The sequence below is a fragment of the Corythoichthys intestinalis genome, chromosome 1 (genome assembly GCF_030265065.1).
Source record: "Corythoichthys intestinalis isolate RoL2023-P3 chromosome 1, ASM3026506v1, whole genome shotgun sequence".
NCBI lineage: Eukaryota > Metazoa > Chordata > Actinopteri > Syngnathiformes > Syngnathidae > Corythoichthys > Corythoichthys intestinalis.
Genome location: NC_080395.1, coordinates 59,925,578 through 59,951,887, shown reverse-complemented (window position 1 = coordinate 59,951,887; position 26,310 = coordinate 59,925,578). Strand labels below are relative to the sequence as shown.

General features: G+C 38.2%; 1 protein-coding gene across 9 annotated transcripts in view; it reads left to right on the top strand.

Annotated features, from left to right (window-relative positions):
• Positions 1-26,310, top strand: part of neo1a (neogenin 1a) — a 303,823-nt gene that overhangs the window by 94,997 nt on the left and 182,516 nt on the right. The window lies entirely within an intron of this gene.

The window sequence follows — 26,310 nt, the reverse complement described above, 5'->3', positions numbered from 1 at the left end:
GTACTTCCTGTGTATGATTCTCTTGATGTACCTCCCAAGTTAAGAACATTTTTAGCTGTAAATTATGGGTACATTTTGTGCATTTTTAAAGGTTGGACTATGAATACTTAGTAACAATTAACTTACTTTACTCTTCTCAAGCATCAAATGTTTTTTTTTTTTTTTTAATGTAGGCATTCTATTATGAAAATAACGCACTCCAAAAGACAACAGAAACAGAAAACTGAAACGTACATTTGTATAGGTTTGTATTTCGTAACTTTTATTTCGCCACGTAAGGCAATTGAAAACTCTGTCATATGCATTAGATTGCTAGCACCTAACAGAGTAAAACAAAATGCTGTTATTTTCCCTACTTGTATCTAAAAATAAAAGTATTGAATTGATGTATATAATCTAAACTAGGTAAGATGAACAAAATAAGATAATGAAAATTAGGTGGAATTTATTTATTGAGAACTGTTTCTAGTATTATAAGATACAATAGACAGGGCGTCCCAAAAAAAGTAGTATATGGCGGAAAACACTCAGGTGACTTGAAGTTCCGCTCTGAGACCCCCAATTTGGCCAAATTTCAAAATTGTACTATATGCACGTGTGATACATCATTGGAAAGCTTAAAATCTCGATTTTCTGGGGGAAGAAAAATTTTGAACAGGAGGGCATTGAAAAAAAAAAAATTAAACAGCAAACCTTAACTGGAGGTGAGAGCACACGATAGCATAATTAAAGACGCCATGATTTTAACGAGATATTATCGCGTACTTACCTCTTTTCGATCCAAAAACTCCATGTGCATGTATCACTGAGTGTCAAGACACAGCTGTAAATGGCCACAGATGGATTTGTGGGGGATTTTAGAGGTGAAACATGATATTATTTAACAAAGGTCGCGATGCAGAAATCGTAGACATCAAGGAGTGGTTGAGATTTTCATTTTCATATATTTACCCTTTTAAACGTTTTTTTTTTCTTTCTCCATTTTTCTTTGTTTGGGTCTATTATTTATCATCTAAAATATTGGGGAAAATGCGACAGTATCGAAAAAAATACAATTAAGCGATAGTTATGAGGTAGATATCCGTGACTTATTTGAAGACGCTAATTTTTTCATTGTGACGTAATTTGTTTAAAATATGGGAGTAAATAATTTTTTAAAGTCTTTTTTTTTTAAACTAAATATGATATCAATTAATAATTTTACGCTAAAAATGACAGACATTTCGAATAATAAATACGATTACTTACCTTCTTTTTTAATGTTAGGTTGAAACAAAAGCGATTGCGCGACGTCTGTAAAGAGGGGTTTCCAGGGTAAAATAGACAAATTATAAATAGTTCGGGGGCTTAATGCGCCATGAATCTGCTATGGCAGTATATAGACATATTGTTGTATCAAACACAACATTTCCTTTGGCTTAAAATACAGCAGTTTATTTTAAATAGGTGCAAGAGCAGAAACTGCTTTTTCAGCTTTGTGTTTTCTGCCATATGCCCTCATGCAGCTAATAACATAGCATGTTCAGACTTGAATTTCTATACATTCATTGCATGAATTTCCTTTTTCTAAAGTTTAGTCTGGCTGTCGTCATCGATTCAATGGGTTTAATCTGCAAAAATTACAATAGACAATTTAGTTAACAAGTGCTACAGGTTATATACAGTACATTTTTTGGGAGACACTACATTCAAACGTAACATTGCTGACATCAAACACATATTGTAACATGTGGGCCAAGGCTATAAAAAACTGTCAGTAGTTGACTAGCCAAATAGATTCTTGGAATTACTATTCATCTTGCACGTGCATCACTGGCTAGGTTTAGAAGTAGCCAATAACCCTTTATGATCAGGTTTTTGGATCTAACCCGGTTGTGCAAGACCAAGTAAACACGTTCAAAACTTTGAATATGCTAAAATTCCAGTTTTTAAAAGCTTTAAAAGCCAATTACCCTAGGGTTACCCCTTTTTTTAAGGCAAATATCTGGTCATGTTAACCCACTATCAGGATAGCCCTGTTAAAAGGAGCATTCTGTGCATGCTCATTTTGCAAGGAATCTTGGTCATTTGAGTAGTTGATGCGCTGTAATACTGTAGATATCAGGGGGGAAATGTGAAAACCTTTGTGTGAGGACGAAACTCATAATTTCATTGGTGAAAGTCTTGAATATTGAACCATTTTTTGGCGGTAGAAGGTACCTGAATGGAGAGATTTAAAAAAAGGCAGGCGAAAAGTTGCGAGTTCACGGAGTTCGGAAGAATGCGGAAATGGTGTGTGTAAGGAATATGCCGATCGGTGAACAATCCTGTATGATCATACATGTAAACCTAGAATTCCAACTGTCTTAAAGGAATATATATGGATCTTAACCCAAATATTATCTGCATATAAACCAATCTTCATCTGCAAATTCTGCCCTGCATATTCAGTATCACCTTCTTTTTGTGATTTTTGGTGAAATGCCCCTAATCTTTCATGCGCTGTTGCTAGCACTGGTTAGCCATGATACTGTCAGGCTTTGGTCCTTTTTATTTATATATTGAATGATCTGGATTACTGCAACTACGCATGTCTGTCAAAGTCAGGAGAAAAACAAAGCGCCAAAAACATCTATTATAATATAGTATCGATCAGGGGTCCCCAAACTTTTTCCTTTGAAGGCCACATAACTTTTCCCTTCTCTGATGAAGGGCTGGGGTCAGTTTGTAACAGGAAAAGTGTGACGATTGTAGGAGTGCCTAAATGTAAAAATGTATTGTTTTTCAGAAAGCCACAATCAAATAACCCTTTCTGGATTCTTCACGGAACAAAAGTACATAAAATAAAAATAATAATATGATATAATAAATAACACTATTAATTAAATAGATAATAACCAAATAAGCCTCTCTGGGTTCTTCACAGAAAAAAGCCAGGAAATAAATAACACTATTGAGAGAAAAAAAAAATCAAAATGCTCTCTGGCATTGTTCAGGGGGCCGGACCAAATGTGGGGGCGATCCGGCCCGCGGGCCGTAGTTTGGGGACCCCTGGTATAGATAAATAGATAAATTTCTTCTCTTAAACTGGATTGCCAGGCTACCGAATGCACTATATGCACAAAAACAATTCTGAATTCCCAATGTCACCTTTCCCAGCGTGAGAACAGTGAGTGACAAAGAATTATTAGGTGTTTGGAGTCAAGTCATGCCCTGAAATTCAATTTGCAGCCCAGCAATGTATTTACTGTGCTTTCCCCTTGCTACAGTACTGGCAGCTGTAAAGATACTCAAGAGAGGCCAGTTGCAGGGCTTATACTTTAATATAAACTTGTTTGGCATTAAGGGTTACGGCATTTGTGTTCCCTGTGATTCTGTGTCCTGATGTCTCAAGTACATAATATTTATCTTTCAGCTGCGATACTATTGCTATAATTATTGATTCAATGTTCAAAAGCACTGGTGTAAGGAGGTTCCCTATTATAAGAGTTATCACTCCAACGGTGCGTCTAGCTGCAGGTTATTTAACATTTTTTATTGGATGAACAGTGGATGTATGACAATGACTTAGTAGCTTTTACTAAACAGATCAAAGCCAAATAACAGTACAGTAATCATCCAGTTTTTCCATAAAATTCATTAGTAAATTTAGGTCTTAACAGTTGTTGCAGGAACTAGACAAACTGTTGCAGTACCCCCATCAATTCTGAGCCCCTTGGAAATTCAGTGCAAATGGGGACTTGCATTCCTGTCAAGTTGTACGGTTTCTGCGTAATTTGTACGAGTGAGCACTGATTTTTAAATGTGTACGCCTTACTTTCAAAATCTGTAAGTTTTTCATGCATTACGTTTTTTTTCTCCGTTCGGATTTTTTCACCGTTTCGGCAACGAGACAATGTGCGTTACTATGCGTTACCACGTTGATTGAATGACGCGAGAAAAGTCAGACACGGAGAAACCAGAGCGGGATTTAGGGAAGAGTGTTGTGACGCTGTTGCAAACGCGATGCAAGGCTAGGTGGCTCCAATATTTCCTGACTGTAGCCGACAGCCTACAATCTACGCCCACTTGATGCTACACTAGATATCATATGCATATAGAGCTAGATGCAAAATGACAGACTCGGCGGCATTACAAAACAAACGCCATCTTAAAGCAGACTTTTCAGAAAGCCTCTGTTGTAGTGAACCTTCCAAGCCATCCTAACTAACTTTTTATCTAAAATACTCCCAAATCGGCAAAATCTTGACTTGGATCTATCGTTAAATGATGAAACAGTTTTAAAACTTTCACATGTCGAAAGTGACAGAAGGGAACTAATGCAAAAACGGGGGTTGATCCACAACATTAAATGACTTCCGAACATAGCAAGGTTACAATGTTTTTTTTAATGTTTTTTTTTTGAAAAAATGAAGAGAAAAAAAACATGAAAGGTAACACCAGTTAATTTGCCAAGTAACTTATTACGCTTACATTGAGGTAACTGAGTTACTAACCTAATTACTTTTTGGAAGAAGTAATTTGTAACTGTAATTAATTATTCTTTTTAAAGTAAGATTAACAACACTGGTCATAAAGATGCAGTCTGCAGAATGAAAAGTGACGAAAGAGGAGATTTTATTCTGCCAATTTGTTACCAAACACAATTTGCCTGCAACTATTGCTGATCACTTCTCAGAATTAGCAAAAGAAATGTTACCTCACTCAAAAATTGCATAGGTAAGTTCATTATCATTTATCAATTGATCTTTTTACTGTAATTTCCCGAATATAAGGCGCACCCGTGCAAAATGCGCACCCCAAATTTACTTCTAAAATCTAGGGAAAATTATTGTACCCGTTTATAACACGCACCCTAATTTTAGCACCAATAAATAGAAGAATACAAGAAAACAGCTCGTGTACAGATACAGAAATGTCATTTTACTGACTGGTGAAACACAGCACAAGCATAGCACATTGGTAGTTCAAAACATAACCATAAACTGACAATATTTACGGTAATAATATGATTTGACAACTTCTCCAATTTACCAGAATCTCGGAGAAAACAAAACAGATGTGACTTTTCTTTTAAAGGCTGCTGTATAACTTGCTCGTTGGGACTGAAGTCGGAAAACGGAAAAAGCGCATCGCTGTGGACTGTAACAAGAGGAACGATTGTTATTTGGGTTTGAGTTTCCCGAGGGACAAATATAGTTGACGGACACAGGAACTCTGTGTTGTGTTACGTTTATTATGGTCCGAGTTGCCAAGTTGCAATAAACATTGACTCAAATAAGTTCAAGAAACTAAATTCTGTGCTTAATGACGAGTGAAAAAAGCAGAATTTAACACAGACGAAATCATTCGACCAATCAGTGTGGTATTACTGAAACAAAATGGTGACGTCATGTACCGTAATGGTCGGCAACGGATCGCCACATAAGTTTTCTTCAACACACAATATGGCAATAAAAAATAAAATAAATCTGTCTTTAGATATATATATATAATATATATATTTCTGTCTCCATCCATGTACCCGTGTATAATGCGCACCCATTATTTTACAAGTTGATTTTGGGGAAAAAAAGTGCACGTTATATTCGGGAAATTACGGTAATTTATAATTGGACACACTAACGAGCTATCTTCAAGTCAAACTGAATGGCGAGCTGAATTGCCATGAAGTGCAGCCATCAAAAGACATGATAGAAATTTCCAAAAGTGCTACATATAATTATAACAAAAGTCACTGTTAAATTTTAGTAATCATGATGTAGCTGAAGATATTGATTGTTCTTTGATTGCACCGGGTTATATGTGACAATATTACCAATAAATTCATATTATTTTAAAGATTGAGTTTTATTTTTGTTTCATATGCTATATAAAAACGTTGTAAGATTAGTCATCAATTTTTAAGGGCCTTCGTCACTATTTGTAAGATTGCCAACGGCCTCGGGTTGACAGGTATGGATGTGAGAAAATTGCTGATGTTTGTTGGCCTTCACAGCAAGTTGGTCGACCATGATTGGACGTTAGATGTGATCAATTGTCGAAGAGTACAACTCTACACATAACTATTTACTCATGCATCAGTTAATTATTTCTATTATGTGTACACATACATGTGGGGTTTTACTTTACACATTCACAAAAATATGGCGGTGATAGACCTGCAGCTGTCTGGCAGGTGGCCTGTAAAATGTTTAATTACTGGGTCATAAGTGCAGGCCAATCGGCCGCCATCAGACCCAGTACTGCGTGGTGCAAGCGGAGGGGGGTTAGGGCATGATACCTCCGATGTAATGACCGTACAAGTCACGTTGGAATGGCAAATAATATCCGAGATTGATTGGCAGGAGACATGCCGCTAAATTCCACGCAGAATTGCCATTGTTGTCACTGTTGTACAGGCTCCTTATGTCAAATGACCGCACATGTTCACTGCCTGAATAAATACTTTTTCAGTGCTTTCTGGAACATTCTGAAAGCATTCTATACTCTAACTTGTCTTTAGACTGATCAGCAGATTATGGCGTCATCCATTTACATACCCAGGGTGAGACATACTGTATTTGCACAATATCTGCGTATTGAAGTTATAGTCTGTGATAATTTTATAGTCCGTTTTTGCATTTGGGGGTATTTAGTCCACCATTATCCTGCTCTCTTATAGTATATTCTGAGGGGAATAAAATAATGTACATAGTGTTCCCATTATATATTTAACAGCATATATTATTTCATTTCAAAGAAAATGAGCCATTTTGAGTTGGAAGATGGGTAGATTCTTACATACCTGTGTACCTTGGGGGGGAAATTATGATCAATTGTCCCTTGTCTTATTTGTGCTTTGTCATGTGGCTTCTTTTGTATGCTTTAGCTTGTTTGTGTACAGTCATGGAAGTCCACACAGACTCTCATAAAAGGAGGGGGTTGAGGGAGGCTCTGGGGGAGAATTATTATGTATTCAGCTAGAGTCTTAGTGAGAGAAAGGAGGTGGGAAGAGGCATTATAGGGCAGAAAGCAAGTGAGCGGTGTGCAGTGGTGATAGCCAAAACACAAAGCGCTAGACAACTAATGAGAAATCCCATCTTAACAGTCTGCTGTTCTCCCACATAGACAAACTCCTCCCACTGTCAGGCTTTGAACTCAGCCCTTCAGAATTGCTCAAATTGAGTCACACCTCACTGCTATTAAAGGGGGAACCCCCAATTGCGAAAACTGAGAATTAATTCTGTCCATGCTCTCCGGTGTGCCTTTGTTAGGATTTAAATCCTGACCCCCTAGCATGCCCTTTGAAATATTTCAGCTTTCTTTTCTTCACTGCGTTTTCTCGCGAAATTGTTCTTCTGTCACTAGTTCAGTGTACACAAAGAACAAGCTTCGGATCAGCCCATGAGACCAAACACATGATATTTGAAGTGTATATTTAAATTTATTTGATATGTTTCTCTCCACGGACCAACACACAAACGTCCAACACAGCTAAACACGGCTAAAAGCGGCGAGTACTTACTACTTGTGTTTTTATTGAGTTTTATTTTATTACCTTTTCAGTACCGCATGTGTTTGACTCTCATATATTTAAGCATTGTGTTTTCTTGTGGGAGCTTTAAAGCAGATTGTTGATCTGTTGACCACATTGGTCACGTATGGGGTTGGGCATCGTTTGAAAAAAACGATTCCAGTTCCGATTCCGGTTTCATGTTTCGATTCCTAACAATTATTGATTCCGATTTGAGGCAGGGTAAAAAAAAAAAAAAAGGCAGCGTAAAAAAATTTATAGTTTAAAAATGTATTAGTTTATGCTAATGTCTTAACTTCTCGATTGTTTTTAATTAAATGAATTTAAAATTTATTATTATTATTGTTATCATATTATTGATTTTTATTATTATTTATTATTAATACAATTAATATTAAATTGATGAATTATATTAACTTCTCACATGGCTATTTTTAACTTGTATATAAATATCAGTCTTTGGACTTGAATGTGATGAAGTTTCTTTCCACAGGAGTGCACTTTCACAAAGATGTCTATTTTTTAAAAGCTCACAGAGAAAACATTTCCTCATATTCTTTTGCCATGCATGTACCTTAGCTGGGAGCTACGATGAAGCATTAGTATTCATTCTTCTATTGATTATACTTTGATGTAGATGAGGCAAAATAATGAGGTTTCCTTATTTGTAAAAACTGATTCTGTTTCGATGGTTGTTTTGGGCGGCACGGTGGCTGAGTGGTTAGCACATCTGCCTCACAGTTCTGAGATCAAGGGTTCAATCCCGGGCTTCGGCCTTCCTGTGTGGAGTTTGCATGTTCTCCCCGTGCCTGCGTGGGTTTCCTCCGGGAACTCCGGTTTCCTCCCACATCCCAAAAACATGCATGGTAGGCTGATTGAACACTCTAAATTGTCCGTAGGTATGAGTGCGTGCGTGAATGGTTGTATGTCTCCCTGCGATTGGCTGGCAACCAGTTCAGGATGTCCCCTGCCGACTGCCCCTAGTTCGCTGGGATAGGCTCCAGCACCTCCGCGACCCTCGTGAGGAAAAGCGGCATGGAAAATGAATGAATGGATGAAAGGATTCTGTTTTGTTTACAGACACATGCAATGTTTACGTTGTGACAATACCAGTTAGGCCAGTGATTGGCGCTGTAGGAGTATACGTATAATGAGTAGAAGAAGAGATGAGAGCGTCTGCCAATGATGCTATGTGATGTGATGCTATGTTTTCACTGCTACGAGTTCATTAAAAAAAGTAATAGAATGATTCATATGGCTGCTTCTTTCTAAATAAGCAACACAACAGATTCTAAAACAAAAATCCTTTTAATACGTTGATTTTAACAGAGGCGTCTACTGCTTTAAATGGCGGCTGTTTGCTAATGCCAGCATCTAGTTCTCTTTACATGATCTAATGCCGCCGAGTCTGTCATTTCGCATCTAGTTCTATATACATGTGATATCGACCTTAGCCCGACGTATTAATACGATTTATTCTCGTACTATTCCATCCATCCATCCATCCATCCATCCATCCATCCATCCATCCATCCATCCATCCATCCATCCATCCATCCATCCATCCATCCATCCATCCACTACTTAATCCGCGGTTGGGGTGCTGGAACAGCAGAAGACGGACGTAATGTATTGTTTTACTTACCTGGTTCTGACGGCGCAGCGTGGCAAATATGTAGCACTCAGCTAGCTATGCTCTTGAAACTTGTATTCCATGAAGCCGGTCGTGCAAAATTGGTCTTGCAGCCACCTTTGTATGATATGGTTGTGTTGCAAATGCACTGAGCTGACTGGTCTTTTTTTTTTTTTTTTTTTTTTTTTTGTAAACTTGTGAGCGCTGCAGCACTGTGTCCATGGTTGTAATCAAGTTGCAATGCACCAACACACACTTCTTGTGGGTTCTTCTTTGTGGTTTTCGGCAGCAATTTTTTTCAGCTCGGTGGTCAGGGCATCGAAACATGGAATCAAAATTTTAAAATTCCAACGATTTCGGGTGAACCGGAATGTTAGAACCGGGTCCCATCTATGCTCAATGGTCGATGCCCAACCCTACTGTTCGGTGGCAATTTAAACATTTAATATGTGGGCTCTGCTTCCCATCTAATCAAGCATCCTCTCAACCAGTTGTCGACCAACCAAAAGGAGAGCAAGCCCATTATTAAGGCCCTATTAAAACATAACTTTAAAAAAAATAAATAAATAAAATTAAAAAATCACCCACTGTTAATTCATCAGATGGATCAACATTCGTTCTTTGGATATGTTTCCGATGAGAGCAAGTTATGTTAAAATAAACAATAGCTTATTTATTCAACTAGCCAATGGTAAATTGGAATTTCTTTGGTATATATATATTTAAATTGCTATAATTTATTCTAAAGTGCTAATCCATTAATTTTAAGGAGTTATTTTACTCTAGGAATTGTTTGAATATAGTTTGCCAAAAAGTGCAATGAAAAAGATGTCGATAACACAATGCATGATAGTGATTAATAATTGTGACATCAATAGTGATAAAATAAAAATAATATGTTTTTTAATTACAGTGGGGCAAATAAGTATTTATTCAACCACCAATTGTGCAAGTTCTCCTACTTGAAAAGATTAGAGAGGCCTGTAATTGTCAACATGGGTAAACCTCAACCATGAGAGACAGACTGTGGGGGGGAAAAAACAGAAAATCACATTGTTTGATTTTTAAAGAATATATTTCCAAATTAGAGTGGAAAATAAGTATTTGGTCACCAACAAACAAGCAAGATTTCTGGCTGTCAAAGAGGTCTAACTTCTTCTAATGAGATCTAACGAGTTCTAACGAGGCTCCACTCGTTACCTGTATTAATGGCACCTGTTTTAACTCATTATCGGTATAAAAGACACCTGTCCAGAACGCAGTCAGTTACACTCCAAACTCCACTATGGCCAAGACCATAGAGCTTCGAAGGACACCAGAGACAAAATTGTAGACCTGCACCAGGCTGGGAAGACTGAATCTGCAATAGGTAAAATGCTTGGTGTAAAGAAATCAACTGTGGGAGCATATTAGAAAATGGAAGACATACAAGACCACTGATAATCTCCCTCAATCTGGGGTTCCATGCAAGATCTCACCCCGTGGGTCAAAATGATAACAAGCACGGTGAGCAAAAATCCCAGAACCACACGGGGGGACCTAGTGAATGACCTACAGAGAGCTGGGACCACAGTAACAAGGCTACTATCAGTAACATAATGCGCTGCCAGGGACTCAAGTCCTGTACTGTCAGACGTGTCCCCCTGCTGAAGCCAGTACACGTCCAGGCCCGTCTGCGGTTCGCTAGAGAGCATTTGGATGATACAGAAGAGGACTGGGAGAATGTGTTATGGTCAGATGAAACCTAAATAGAACTTTTTGGTAGAAACACAGGTTCTCGTGTTTGGAGGAGAAAGAATACTGAATTGCATCCGAAGAACACCATACCCACTGTGAAGCATGGGGTGGAAACAGCATGTTTTGGGGCTGTTTTTCTGCAAAGGGACCAGGACGACTGATCTGTGTAAAGGAAAGAATGAATTGGGCCATGTATCGAGAGATTTTGAGTGAAAATCTCCATCCATCAGCAAGGGCATTGAAGATGAGATGTGGCTGGGTCTTTCAGCATGACAATGATCCCAAACACACTGCCAGGGGAACAAAAGAGTGGCTTGCACAATTAGTAGTTGACTTTCGCTTTTGTGGCAACTTTAAGGATTTATTGCTACTGGAGTCTGCTACCATTTTTATTTTAACCAGAAAGCTTTTGCCTGGTATACCAGACTCACCACTGTTCCAGCGATTGAGTCTGGCGACCCTCCGGCGGATCAAATTCCGAGGGCGGAGCAAGCCACAGCAAACAGACAGCGGAGTGGACCAATCAGCGACGGGCAGACATGACGTTGTTAAAGCGACAAGTAATTAGCGTGAGCGGAGAATGGAGAAGTTTATTCAACATGGCTAGCGCGAGCCATGTTGACTGTTGTCAATGACTTGTTTCGATGTGTTTTTGGTCATTTAAAAGTGGTTTTACCGCGGATTGGAACATATTCTCGGCTCTCCCGTTTGCCATCTGTGTTGTTGTAGACATGACTTTCAGCGCGCAAGAGTGACGTTACTTGTTAAGAACGCGTCACGCAAATAAACAAATCTGAGTGGACGATTGATTTTGTACCTTGCTCGAGAGGCCGTTAATGGGCTGGGTCCCAGACTATTTCTCAGTGTTTGAAAAATACAGGGAGAATAGTCTGGCTGTGCCAGGCAAGGAAAGCTTCGTATGAGGGACCAAGATGGAAAAGGTGTCTTTTGCTTACCTTATGCTTTTGCCCGTTCGTGTATCTTGTTTGTCTTGTCGAACAGTGGTGACATATTTTACTTGTTGATGATGATTGGGTAACATTCATGCGGATATGTGTTTATATTGCATAGGTGTCACTTAAATAGCTGATTTTTATGTATACGAATGACCAGAGGTGGGTCGTAACGCGTTACATTTACTACGTCACATCTACTTAAGTGACTTTTTGAGAAAAATACATCTTCAAGTAGTTTTATCACAAAATACTTTTAGTTGAGTAGATTTGTGAAGAAGACACTTGTTACATTTTTCCTCTTTCTACATAGTGATTTTATTTTTGCCAGAGATTCCGACAGTTTTTTTCAATGAGACGTCGCAACAATAACCACATACCGCCATCATAATTGTGTGTTCATAATTGTGCAGCCAAGTCTATGGTGCAGCCTTAGGGAACCTACACATATTTTTTGTTCATGGAAATTTTCATCAAATTATTGTTATATTGCAATGTGTCGTTGTTTATAATGATGTTAACGTTTTGTTTGGAAAAGCCTAATGTGTGATTTTTATCATACATGAATTACCAGGTATGTACGGGAAGCAATTCTTTCGTGTAAGACCTTAGGCAACCCCACCAACACAGACACAAGTATCAGTGTCTCTGCAAAGGTTATTTTTTGTTTCTGCATTTCATCTCCTTGGAGTTGGCGTTTTGGGACCCTGAATACAAGCTTTTTTTCGTTTTGTTTTATAGCTGTGTCACAAAGTGACTTAATCTCAGAGCACTGCCCTCACATTTTCCTTTCGATGAAGTAGTTGTCTCAAATCTCAAATGACTGTGAGGGACTATTGGCAACAGCTACACCAATAAAGTTGAATGAATGTGTTGGATTTGTGCTGCAGAAACTCTGGTGCATGATAGGGCTTTTCTAGCTAAATCTCCACATTCACCACAATTGTTTAAGACTGCTCCTTATTCTCAGCTTTGGTTGACGTACTGTTGCAAGGTCAGAGCACCATGCATACCTTCAAGATATTGCAACATTACAGGCATTTTGGTGTGGACAAGACACACATTTCTTCAAGTAATTTATTATTTTGGCCATCTTCAATTCTGCATGGACATGTCCGTAATAAGACACGCTGCTACAGTGACTGATTTGTATTTCGTAGAAACGCACTTTCCCCCAATAGCCACAGAGATGCTAACTAGTGCATGATGGTAGTACCCATAGGTTTCATGTCAGTGTTAACACAGACATCAACCTACAATTAAATACGATGTCATTAAATGAAAATACCTATACTTCCACCTGCTACTTTGTGTGAGGATCACAATGATGCCCTTGTGTTTATGCTGCAGACAGCTAGGCTCCTGCATTGTCCAAATACCTGCACAGATGATTCTTCTTTTTAATTTTTCAGACATATTGCAGACACTCACAATATTGTTTTGCTGACAGGCAACTAATGAAGGTTATCTTATTAATGACTCATCCAATTCACTTTATTAACATTGCAACTTGTTTATCATGTGCATTCAAACACAAATGCAGGCTACTGACACAAAGTGAGACATGTTACTTGAAGCTGGGAAACTGGTGTGTCCGCAGTTCCTCTATTTTTCTCGTCAAACTACTTTCACTGCCTTTCTCCTATTTTTTTTCTTTAACTCTTTTCCTCAATGACTCAACACCATCTTTTCTTTTTACTACGTCTCCAGCCTCTATTTCTTTATTATCCTCTCATTCCTCTGCGAAGCTCAAACACACCCAATGGCCTACAGACACACACTCCCTTGAATTGCAGTTCCACTGTGACCACAGTGCTTAGTCATAAAGAGACAAAATAGCAAACCAATCTTCATAAAACAACAGCACAAACATGTCATTTGTCCTCCCAGGAACCACCAGAAGCATAATGCAACATTTTCTGTGTGGTTTTGTTTAGCTTGGGGCCTGCAAGCTTTATATTTACAGTGCCTTGCAAAAGTATTCGGCCCCCTTGAACCTTGCAACCTTTCGCCACATTTCAGGCTTCAAACATAAAGATATAAAATTTTAATTTTTTGTCAAGAATCAACAACAAGTGGGACACAATCGTGAAGTGGAACAAAATTTATTAGCTAATTTAAACTTTTTTAACAAATAAAAAACTGAAAAGTGGGGCGTGCAATATTATTCGGCCCCCTTGCGTTAATACTTTGTAGCGCCACCTTTTGCTCCAATTACAGCTGCAAGTCGCTTGGGGTGTGTTTCTATCAGTTTTGCACATCGAGAGACTGACATTCTTGCCCATTCTTCCTTGCAAAACAGCTCGAGCTCAGTGAGGCTGGATGGAGAGTGTTTGTGAAAAGCAGTCTTCAGCTCTTTCCACAGATTCTCGATTGGATTCAGGTCTGGACTTTGACTTGGCCATTCTAACACCTGGATACGTTTATTTTTTAACCATTCCATTGTAGATTTGGCTTTATGTTTTGGATCATTGTCCTGTTGGATAGGCCTGAACGATATATCGTTTAAACATCGCCATCGCGATGTGCGCATGTGCAATAGTCCCATCGCAAGGACGTGCGATAGTTTTTTAATTTCATTTTTTTTAATCCACAAACGTTTGTTTTGAGGAAGGAGAGGGAAAAAAAGCGCACAGCTTCTCTTTCTCTCCAGCAAGTCATCGGCTCCTCCCCCTCCCCCTGCAACAGCGGAGTGGAGGGAGGAGGGGCCGAACAGCAGAGCGGAGGGAGGAGGGCCCGTTCTCAAAGTGAAAGCAAGCAATCAACACGTTGGAGGAGCAAGGACGACTGTATCCAAAAGGAGTTTTGGAAGTATTTTGGCAAGAACAAGACTATAAGGGACAAAAAACAGCCCTGTCGACAGTGCCTCGCCATGGTTGCCTCAACAAGAAGTAATCTGTCAAACATGTGGGACCATTTAAAACGCAGGTATCTATGCATTCCTGCTACGAGCTCATCAGAGGCTTTTTAGCACAGGTGGGAACATTGTTACGTGCCAACGTTCTTGTCTCAAGCCTGCTATAGTGGATAAACTAATAGTCTTGGCCAAAAACCTATGAGACCCAGTTGAGAATTGCTGAGCAAGGAAGGTGGACGATATGCAGACAAATACATAACACAGCTGAAGGAATGTCTTTTCTTCTTTTTATTCATGTGACAGCTATCAGGAAGGCAGGAAATTTGGGAGTTAAAATGGTTCTGTTATTCATCACAGTTATTTGCAGTTATTCAGTTCAATTATTTACAAGTTCAATTGAGTTTGTATCTTTTATATTTAAATTTATTGTAAACCGTATTTTTCAAATAACTATATATAGTACAGCTGCACATAAAGTTTTGATACTTAATATTTTTGTTGAAATGTTTTTACAACTTTGTTGCCGTTTTGCAGTTTTATATTGTTATATTTTGTGTAAACAACTCAGGGGACTAATGCACTTGCACTTTTATTAGTCAGATTTAATATTTAAGTTCAAATATGTTGACAACTTTGTTGTTTAACTGAGGTTTTTATGTATTGTTATAGTTTGTGAACTCTTTTGTCATATTTAATATTTTTGTTCAAATATGTTGACAACTTTGTTGTTTTACTGAGGTTTTTATTTATTGTTATAGTTTGTGAACAACTCTTTTATTTGTCATATTTAATATTTTTGTTCAAATATGTTGACAACTTTGTTGTTATTTTACTGAAGTTTTTATTTATTGTTATATTTTGTCAAAAACTTAGGGGACTAATGCACCTGCTCTTTTATTTATCATTTAATGTATTTGCTGCTGTTGAAGTGTAAAATATTGTATTCAATAAATGATCTATTTTGTGCAGACATGACTTCCTGGATACCTTCATACAGAAATCTTCATCATTCACAAATTAAACGGTATTATATGAATACACTGTGGTCACGGTGTGTTATGTAAAGTATTTCCAAACAGCTATTCAAGTCATTTAGTGAAAATTTCTTTAAAAAAGATAGATCTTTTTTTTTTTTAATATCGCAATATAATATCGCAATATATTGCAAACCTAAAAAAAATCGCAACAATAGTTTTTTCCAATATCGTTCAGGCCTACTGTTGGAAGATAAATCTCCGTCCCATTCTCAGGTCTTGTGCAGATACCAACAGGTTTTCTTCCAGAATGTTCCTGTATTTGGCTGCATCCATCTTCCCGTCAATTTTAACCATCTTCCCTGTCCCTGCTGAAGAAAAGCAGGCCCAAACCATGATGCTGCCATCACCATGTTTGACAGTGGGGATGGTGTGTTCAGGGTGATGAGCTGTGTTGCTTTTACACCAAACATATCGTTTTGCATTGTGGCCAAAAAGTTCAATTTTGGTTTCATCTGACCAGAGCACCTTTTTCCACATGTTTGGTGTGTCTCCCAGGTGGCTTGTGGCAAACTTTAAACGAGACTTTTTATGGATATCTTTGAGAAATGGCTTTCTTCTTGCCACTCTTCCATAAAGGCCAGATTTGAGCTGATTGTTGTCCTATGGACAGACTCTCCCACCTCAGCTGTAGATCTCTGCAGTTCATCCAGAGTGATCATGGGCCTCTTGGCTGCATCTCTGATCAGTTTTCTCCTTGTTTGAGAAGAAAGTTTGGAAGGATGGCCGGGTCTTGGTAGATTTGCAGTAGGCCTGAACGATATATCGTTTAAACATCGCCATCGCGATGTGCGCATGCGCAATAGTCCCATCGCAAGGACGTGCGATAGTTTTTTCATTTCACTTTTTTTAATCCACTAACGTTTGTTTTGAGGAAGGAGCAGGAAGGACAGCCTCTCATTCCCTCCAACTCGCAGTCATCGGCTCCTCCCCCTCCCCTGCTGCAGCGGAGTGGAGGGAGGAGGGGCCGAACAGCAGAGCGGAGGGAGGAGGGGCCGTTTTCAAAGTGAAAGCAAGCAACACGTTGAATAGGGAAGACTGTCTCCAAAAGGAGTTTTGGAAGTATTTTGGCTATCGACAAGATTGTAAGGAACAAAAAACAGCCCTGTTGACAGTGCCTCGCCGTGGTTGCCTCAACAAGAAGTAATCCGTCGAACATATGGGACCATTTAAAACGCAGGTATCTATGCATTTCTGCTACGAGCCTCCCATCAGAGGCTTTTTAGTCCAGGTGGGAACATTGCTACGTGCCAACGTTCTTGTCTCAAGCCTGCAATGGTGGATAAACTAGTTGTCTTGGCCAAAAACCTATGAGACCCAGTTGAGAATTGCTGAGCAAGGAAGGTGGACGATATGCAGACAAATACATAACACAGCTGCAGGAATGTCTTTTCTTTTTACTCATGTGACAGCTATCAGGAAGGAAGGAAATTTGGGAGTTAAAATGGTTCTGTTATTCATCACAGTTATTTGCAGTTATTCAGTTCAATTATTTACAAGCTGAATTGAGTTTCTTTTATATTTAAATTAATTGTAAATCGTATTTTTCAAATAACTATAGTACAGCTGCACATAAAGTTTTGATACTTAATATTTTTGTTTAAATATTTTTAAAACTTTGTTGCAGTTTTACAGTTTTATATTGTTATATTTTGTGCAAACAACTCAGGGGATTAATGCACTTGCACTTTTATTTGACAGATTTAATATTTAAGTTCAAATATGTTGACAACTTTATTGTTGTTTTACTAAGGTTTTTATTTATTGTTATAGTTTGTGAACAACTCTTATTTGTCATATTTAATATTTTTGTTCAAATATGTTTACAACTTTTGTTATTTTACAGAAGTTTTTATTTATTGTTATATTTTGTCAAAAACTTGGGGGACGAATGCACCTGCTCTTTTATTTGTCATGTAATATATTTGCTGCTGTTGAAGTGTCAAATATTGTGTTCAATAAATTATCTATTTTGAGCAGACATGGCTTCCTGGATCCCTTAATACAGCAATCTTAATCATTCACTAATGAAACGGTATTATATGAATACACTGTGGTCACGGTGTGTCATGCAAAGTATTTCCAAACAGCTATTCAAGTCATCTAGTGAACATTTCTTTAAAAAAAAAAAAAAATATATATATATATATATATATATATATATATATATATATATATATATATATATATATATATATATATATTAATATTAATATATATATATATATATATATTTTTAAATTATTATTATTATTTTTTTAATTTATTACTATCGCAATATAATATCGCAATATATTGCACACCCCAAAAAAATCGCAACAATAGTTTTTTCCAATATCGTTCAGGCCTAATTTGCAGTGGTCTGATGCTCCTTCCATTTCAATATGATGGCTTGCACAGTGCTCCTTGAGATGTTTAAAGCTTGGGAAATCTTTTTGTATCCAAATCCGGCTTTAAACTTCTCCACAACGGTATCTCGGACCTGCCTGGTGCTTTTCCTTGGTTTTCATAATGCTCTCTGCACTTTAAACAGAACCCTGAGACTATCACAGAGCAGGTGCATTTATACGGAGACTTGATTACACACAGGTGGATTCTATTTATCATCATCGGTCATTTAGGACAACATTGGATCATTCAGAGATCCTCACTGAACTTCTGGAGTGAGTTTGCTGCACTGAAAGTAAAGGGGCCGAATAATATTGCATGCCCCACTTTTCAGTTTTTTATTTGTTAAAAAAGTTTAAATTATCCAATAAATGTTGTTCCACTTCACGATTGTGTCCCACTTGTTGTTGATTCTTGACAAAAAAATTAAATTTCATATCTTTATGTTTGAAGCCTGAAATGTGGCGAAAGGTTGAAAGATTCAAGGGGGCCGAATACTTTTGCAAGGCACTGTATATTATATAAAAATGACATGATATCAGACATGACAAGATCTGTAAGAATGTACAGTGTATCACAAAAGTGAGTACACCCCCTCGCATTTCTGCAGACAACACTGACAAAATGACACTTTGACACAATGAAAAATAGTGTGTGTGCAGCTTTATAATAGAGTTAATTTATTTTCCCCTCAAAATAACTCAAAATATAGCCATTAATATATAAACCCCTGGCAACAAAAGTGAGTACACCCCTTAGAAACTACGTACATCCCTAAATGTCCAAATTGAGTACTGCTTGTCATTTTCCCTCCAAAATGTCATGTGACTTGTTACAGGAGTGCTGTCAGCATTGCTGCAGAGATTGAAGAGGTGGGCCCACCCATCTCATCAGACCATAGGACATGGTTCCAGTAATCCATGTGATTTGTTGACATGTCTTCAGCAAACTGTTTGTGGGCTTTCTTGTGTGCCGTCTTCAGAAGAGGTTTCCTCCTGGGGTGACAGCCATGCACACCAATTTGATTTAGAGTGTGGCGTATGGACTGAGCACTAACAGGCTGACCCCAACCCACCTCTCGCTTTTGTTGCCAGGGGGTTTACACATTAATGGCTATATTTTTAGTTATTTTGAGGGGAAAATAAATTAACTTTATTATATAAGCTGCACACTGTGTCATTTTGTCAGTGCTGTCCCATGCAAAGATATACTTAAATATCTGCAGAAACGCAAGGGGTGTACACACTTTTGTGATACATTGTATGTAACCTTAAAGAAAATGTGGAAACATTGACTTTCTGTGTGTATTAGGGTTATAACGAAAATCGATACTTTGGTACCAAGTCGATACTAAGATTTTGAAAATTTGATGGTACCGCCTTTTCTGCAATACCCAAAGTATTGTTGGTACTGAGGCGGCAGATGTATCCGCTTCTTGTGTGTTGTTTTGTATGTCATACTGGGTGACACAAGTTGCTAGATTACCCGGTCATTTCCAACCCCAAAATGGTGTTTGTAAATGAGCAGTTATATAGCAACCCACGCAGGGTCTACGACCAGTGCCTTTGATAAGTAACGAGAACAGCATTCAATGCATGCAACGTGAATGTGACACACGCACCAGGTTTGTCTCTAACTGCGGCAACAGCTGTTATATATATCTATACTGTATATATATGTGTATATATATATATGTATGTATGTATATATATATATATATATATATATATATATATATATATATATACAGTGGTACCTCTACATACGAATTTAATTTGTTCCAGGACCTTGTTTGTAAGTCGAAATGTTCGTATGTCGAGCAGGATTTTCCCATAGGAATACATTATAATTCCTGTAAATAATGTAACGAATCGGATTCTAATATGGCGGACACTTTTTACTGTCCCTGAACGCACCACGAAGGTGACGACGTCTCAGTGAGATAGGTCGGTGCGGTAGAGATAATACTTTCGTTTTCTTGAGAGCGGTCAACTGCTTAAGACAATGGGCGTTTTGTGTTGGATAAGTTCTTAAATAAATGATAAAAACGTGACGAAGCTGGCGATTTCCTTGGCAATGTTACCACAATAATAATTGTCACCTTAACTGATAAATAGTGGCGAACGGTGGTCGGAAGAGGACCATGGAGCTGTATTGTTGAGCCAGTTCAGGGACGCGCCCCCCAAGCTCATATTTTTCTATAACTTGCATCTTCATTTCAAAGGTAAGCATCACTTTTTTCCTTGTTTCTCCAACTGTATCAACTTTTTTTGAAAACTGTGTTGATTTCTCACACAAGGAAATCCACCGTGCGTTCGTTTGCAGTGCTGTCATGTCGTCGTATTTCGAGGAACTCGTCGGATGTAGAAACAAATGGCGGCTCAAATTTTACGTCGGATGTCGAAAAGATCGTGTGTCGAAGTGATCGTATGTAGAGGTACCACTGTATATATATATATATATATATATATATATATGTGTGTGTGTGTGTGTGTGTTCGAAGTGTTCCTCACTTGATTCTTTATTGTGGCAAAAAAATAAATGCACTACAATACAGCGGGTTGCATTCGGGCGTAACCCACGCACACCAGCTCTAAGCTCCCACTTCACGCCCTCGCTTCCCTATATGTCCCTTCACATTGCATCGTAACTAATTGAGCTCAAGGTGACTGAGAAAATCCAGTCAAAGTTTGCGTCAGTGTCTTGCATCCATCCATCCATCCATCCATCCATCCATCCATCCATCCATCCATCCATCCATCCATCCATCCATCCATCCATCCATCCATCCATCCATTTTCTCCCGCTTATCTGAGGTAGGGTCGCGGGGGCAGCAGCTTCAGAAGGGAAGCGCAGACCAAAATTTTGTATCCTCTCTCTAGGAATAATCAATTTTGATCAGAATTATATTGGAAATATTGCATCACAACAACAAGGCAGGGGTAGGAGGAGGTGTAGAACACCATGAGAAGACCATCCAGTCTGTAGGAGGCTAGTACAAGCAATAAATTATGCTGAGTCTGAGGAGTTTCCAGAAAGAGAGGAAATAGATTCGAAGGGGAAGGAAGAGGAGTTGATGTACACTGGCATTGATCCCCTCAAAGAAGGTAATAAAATGAAGAAGAATCACCATTTATCATGAACATATCAAAGAACTAGTTAACTTGGATAAGATTTGAGCCCTCCAGACCTACCTTGAACAGAGTGACCCTCACTGCTGAATCAATAACATCTTGTATTATTGCCCATGTACACAATGACAAAAAAGTTTTTTTTCTGTTTATAAACTTCTAAATCCCATTAGAAACTTAAAAAAAATCATTTGATAGATTATGAGATATTATTATATTTTACGTTTATATGATACTCATGTGTGAATTTGAAAATACAGTGTGAAAATGGCTATTCATAAACAATAGAATATACAGTATGTGTTTTTTCACTTCATTTCACTTCCAGAGCTCCAAGGGCTTCATGACAGTTTCATGACATTAATATCTATTGTTTACAAACTATTGTCTAAAGTTCAATTTTTGGAATGAAAATTACTCCATGCTCATTTGCTCAACCTCGATGTGCAATATGTCAAATTAAAGCTAAGATGTTAAATTTTTATGATCAGTTATCAAAACCTGACTGTGATTTATAGTTTATCAGTAAATCAAGCAATGTGTGTGATTTTGCATATTTGGTATTTGAAATTTAGCTGTTTATGACATAATCCTTTGATAAATTAGGGATAAAAAGATTTGTAACATGCATGTTCGAACTGTTTAAAAAAATTTTTTTTTTTTTTAGTTTATAATACTTATAGAAAAATCAACTCCTAACTAACAAAATATGCTCAGAGTGTAAAGGATTAATACTCGAGGTTTACCCTATAGTACATGCACAATATTTTAATACTCTAAAGCTACATGCCGATTGTTATGTATAAGCACACAGTATTGTTGTTTACTTCTAATAAAGGAGTATACTTTAAGTTCATGGTATTTTTTTTTACCGCGGTATCAAAGTGGTATCAAGAATCGTGGAATTTCAATGGTACTGGCATCGACTCCTAAATTTCTGGTATCGTTACATCCCTATTGGGTATAGACAAAATTTGGTCGCCTACTCTGTAATGGACTAACATTCCAGTCAGATTGTGATAGTGTTTTCCTTTTTTTTTTTTAAGCCAAACCGTGTGGAAATAATTTCTGAAATGAATGACCTATATTTGTAGTTTCTAGTACTTGAGTAACCAAACAGTCTGGGTGTTTATGAATTCAGATTACCTTGGTACAGTTCATATACAGTTTGCCCTGTACATGGGATTTTGAACAATTATGTACTGTCTTGCAGCTGAGTGCTGGGTCATTGCCATGACAAATGGCTCTGACCTGGAATCGAGGTCAGGGTCGCAGTGGCGTTTCATTACCCTGATTTCTATCTTTCCCTGGCACACGAGAGGGTAGAAAAACTATAAAGAGAGACTGTTTCAACACTAAGGAGCATTAATCACAGATTGAGCTGAAAAATGAAATCATTCATCTACCCTTGGAGATCAAGTAATGAAAAACAGACAGAAAAATGCAGTTAAGAAGAGAAAAACTGTGCAGTCAAGCTGTTCTGGCCAGATGCCGGATGTGCGGCAGACACAAACAGCAGTTGTACACTTACACAGAGGTTAGAAAATATGACATGGGAGATCGGAGCCCAGTATGGAGAGAGGAGAGAAATCCGTCTTTTTACCCTCCCGGGAAAGCAGTGTTGGCAGCAAGTCTTTTTGGTCGTAGGGAAACGACAGGCTCCATTTTAGGTGCATCCACTGATTGATTAGGCTCTCTGGGTAGCCGAGAAGGCTGATTGGGGTGGCCCTATCTCTTTCCACCAGACACCTCTGCGCTATGTGCACATATGTGACTGTATTTATGAAGAAATTTGCTCCCAGGCCATTAATTACGTTTGTAAATTTCTGATGTAAGGCTTTTACAGCATTTTACTGGTATCCGAACACAAAATTAATTTTAGAGGCAATATAAGTAGGGTTGTAAATTGATAAGGCTCCCGAATACAGCCAAGCACCCATGTTACCATGGCTATCTAAGAAGACCTTTTCATAGCTCACTATCCTTTTCTTAGGTACCATTGAGGAGTGTGGGTGTTGTCCAACAATTTTTCTTACTTCCAATCTAAACGTTTCACTCTGTCCATTAATGATATTTTGTCAACTTGTTCCCAGCTAACTGTAAGTGACTGTTGTGTAATAGGTGGTTAGTTTCAAAATCTAATAACTTGATTTCCATGCCATGCCTTGTGTTGAAAGTAGTTGTTGAATTTACATCACTACAAATCTGTAAATGAAGCACTCTATGTACAGTTGTGGTCAAAAGTTTACATACACTTGTGAAGAACATAATGTCATGGCTCTCTTGAGTTTCCAGTTATTTCTACAACTCTGATTTTTCTCCGATAGAGTGATTGGAACAGATACTTCTTTGTCACAAAAACATTCATGAAGTTAGGTTCTTTTATGACTTTATTATGGGTTAACAGAAAAAGTGATCAAATCTGCTGGGTCAAAATTATACATACATGGATCTGAAAAAGCGAATCATTGACTTGAACAAGTCAGGAAAGTCACTTGGAGCCATTTCAAAGCAGCTGCAGGTCCCAAGAGCAACAGTGCAAACAGTTGTTTGTAAGTATAACGTGCATGGCACTGTTTTGTCACTGCCACGATCAGGAAGAAAACGCAAGCTATCACCTGCTGCTGAGAGAAAATTGGTCAGGAGGGTGAAGATCCAACCGAGAATCACCAAAAAGAAGATCTGCCAAGAATTAGAAGCTGCTGGAACACAGGTGTCAGTGTCCACAGTCAAGCGTGTTTTGCATCTCCATGGACTGAGAGTCTGCCGTGCAAGAAGGAAGCCCTTGCTCCAAAAGCAGCACCTTAAGGCTCGACTGAAGTTTGCTGCTGATCACATGGACAAAGATAAGACCTTGTGGAGGAAAGTTCTGTGGTCAGACGAAACAAAAATCGAGCTGTTTGGCCACAATGCCCAGCAATATGTTTGGAGGAGAAAAGGTGAGGCCTTTAACCCCAAGTACACCATGCCTACCGTCAAGCACGGTGGTGGTAGTATTATGCTGTGGGGCTGTTTTCTGCCAATGGAACTGGTGCTTTACAGAGAGTAAATGGGATAATGAAGAAGGAGGATTACCTTCAAATTCTTCAAGATAACCTAACGTCATCAGCCCGAAGATTGGGTCTTGGGCGCAGTTGGGTGCTCCAACAGGACAATGACCCCAAACACACATCAAAAGTGGTAATGGAATGGCTAAATCAGGCTAGAATTAAGGTTTTCGAATGGCCTTCCCAAAGTCCTGACTTAAACCCCATTGAGAACTTGTGGACAATGCTGAAGAAACAAGTCCATGTCAGAAAGCCATCAAATTTAACTGAACTGCACCAATTCTGTCAAGAGGAGTGGTCAAAGATTCAACCAGAAGCTTGCCAGAAGCTTGTGGATGGCTACCAAAAGCGCCTAATTGAAGTGAAAATGGCCAAGGGACATATTACCAAATATTAGCGCTGCTGTATGTATATTTTTGACCCAGCAGATTTGATCACTTTTTTCTGTTCACCCATAATAAAGTCATAAAAGAACCAAACTTCGTGAATGTTTTTTGTGACAAAGAAGTATCTGTTCTAATCACTCTATCAGAGAAAAATCTGAGTTGTAGAAATAACTGGAAACTCAAGAGAGCCATGACATTATGTTCTTCACAAGTGTATGTAAACTTTTGACCACAACTGTATGCCGCGTGTGTTAAAACCAATAAGACGCTTCAGTTGATCTGTAAGGGACAGAAATATATCCGAGCTCTACGGTGATGCTTCCGATGCATCAATTTGACAGGAATCCAGTGTGAAAGTGACTTTACTATCAAAGATGTAACAGAGGATCAGCTGAGACTGCACTCGGAGTGTGACGTTTCATCCCAAGAAATCACTGCTCAATCCCATTTGTGCTCAAAGCAATTTAAAACTACACACTGTAAATTCATACTACAGTCAAAGCATATAAGCCCCTTTCAGACATACAATGAACTCCGGTAATGTACCGGTATTTACTCGGCATGCACTATGTGTAAACATAATTTGACAGTTCAGCTGACATGGACATTAGCCGGAACTTTACCATTTCGCGACCTTGTCACTTATCCGGTACATCACTGGCTCGTGCTATTTGGTACTGCAGCAGATAATGCACCGCAGAGGTTGACGACGTTAATGATAATTAATCACAATCTATATCTGGCAACTGCACACCAGTAATATTAATATTTTCTTCATATTATTTTTAAATAAACATTGTGATTAGAGATGTCCCGATCTATCGGCATCCTGATCGATCGGGTCCGATCACGTCATTTTCAAAGTATCAGAATCAGCAAAAAAATATCGGACATGCCTTTTTTTAAATATATATATATATATATATATATATATATTTTAATTAAATCGTTTTCTAATTGTATTTAACGTTACAGACATAATATGTTACACTCATCCAGAGTCTTTAGTTTAGGCTTAAGGTAGGGTTATCAAATTTATCCCGTTAACGGCGGTAATTATTATTATTTTTTCAAATTTATCACGTTAAAATATTTAACGCAATTAACGCATTCGCTGCACGACCCACTCACGCATTGTCGCGTTCAATCTGTACTGGCGCCGTTTTACCTATATATAGAGCTAAAAGGCAGCGTAAAATGAGTTGAGCGAATTTTGGCAGCCTTTTTTTAATTGGCTAAAGCCTTACAATCCCTCTCACTACGATTAGAAATATCGTGGGAAGCAATGTGGGGAAGAAAGATAGTAATCGATCTTTTTCTTCACACCCTATGTTATTTCCCAACGCAGAGAAGATATAAAAGTGGTAACACTACGCACAGTCGTGGTTGCACTTCCCATCATGCATTTGGGCAGAACAGTTAAATGGCTACAGTATCATTTACTGAAAGCTCAACTAAAACACTAGATGGCAATATTTAGTCACAATATACAAAGTCACATTTATCCTTTAAGAATTACAAGTCTTTGTATCCGTGGATCCCTCTCACAGAAAGAATGTTAATAATTTAAATGCCATCTTGAGGATTTATTGTCATAATAAACAAATACAGTACTTATGTACTGTATGTTGAATGTATATATTTGTCCG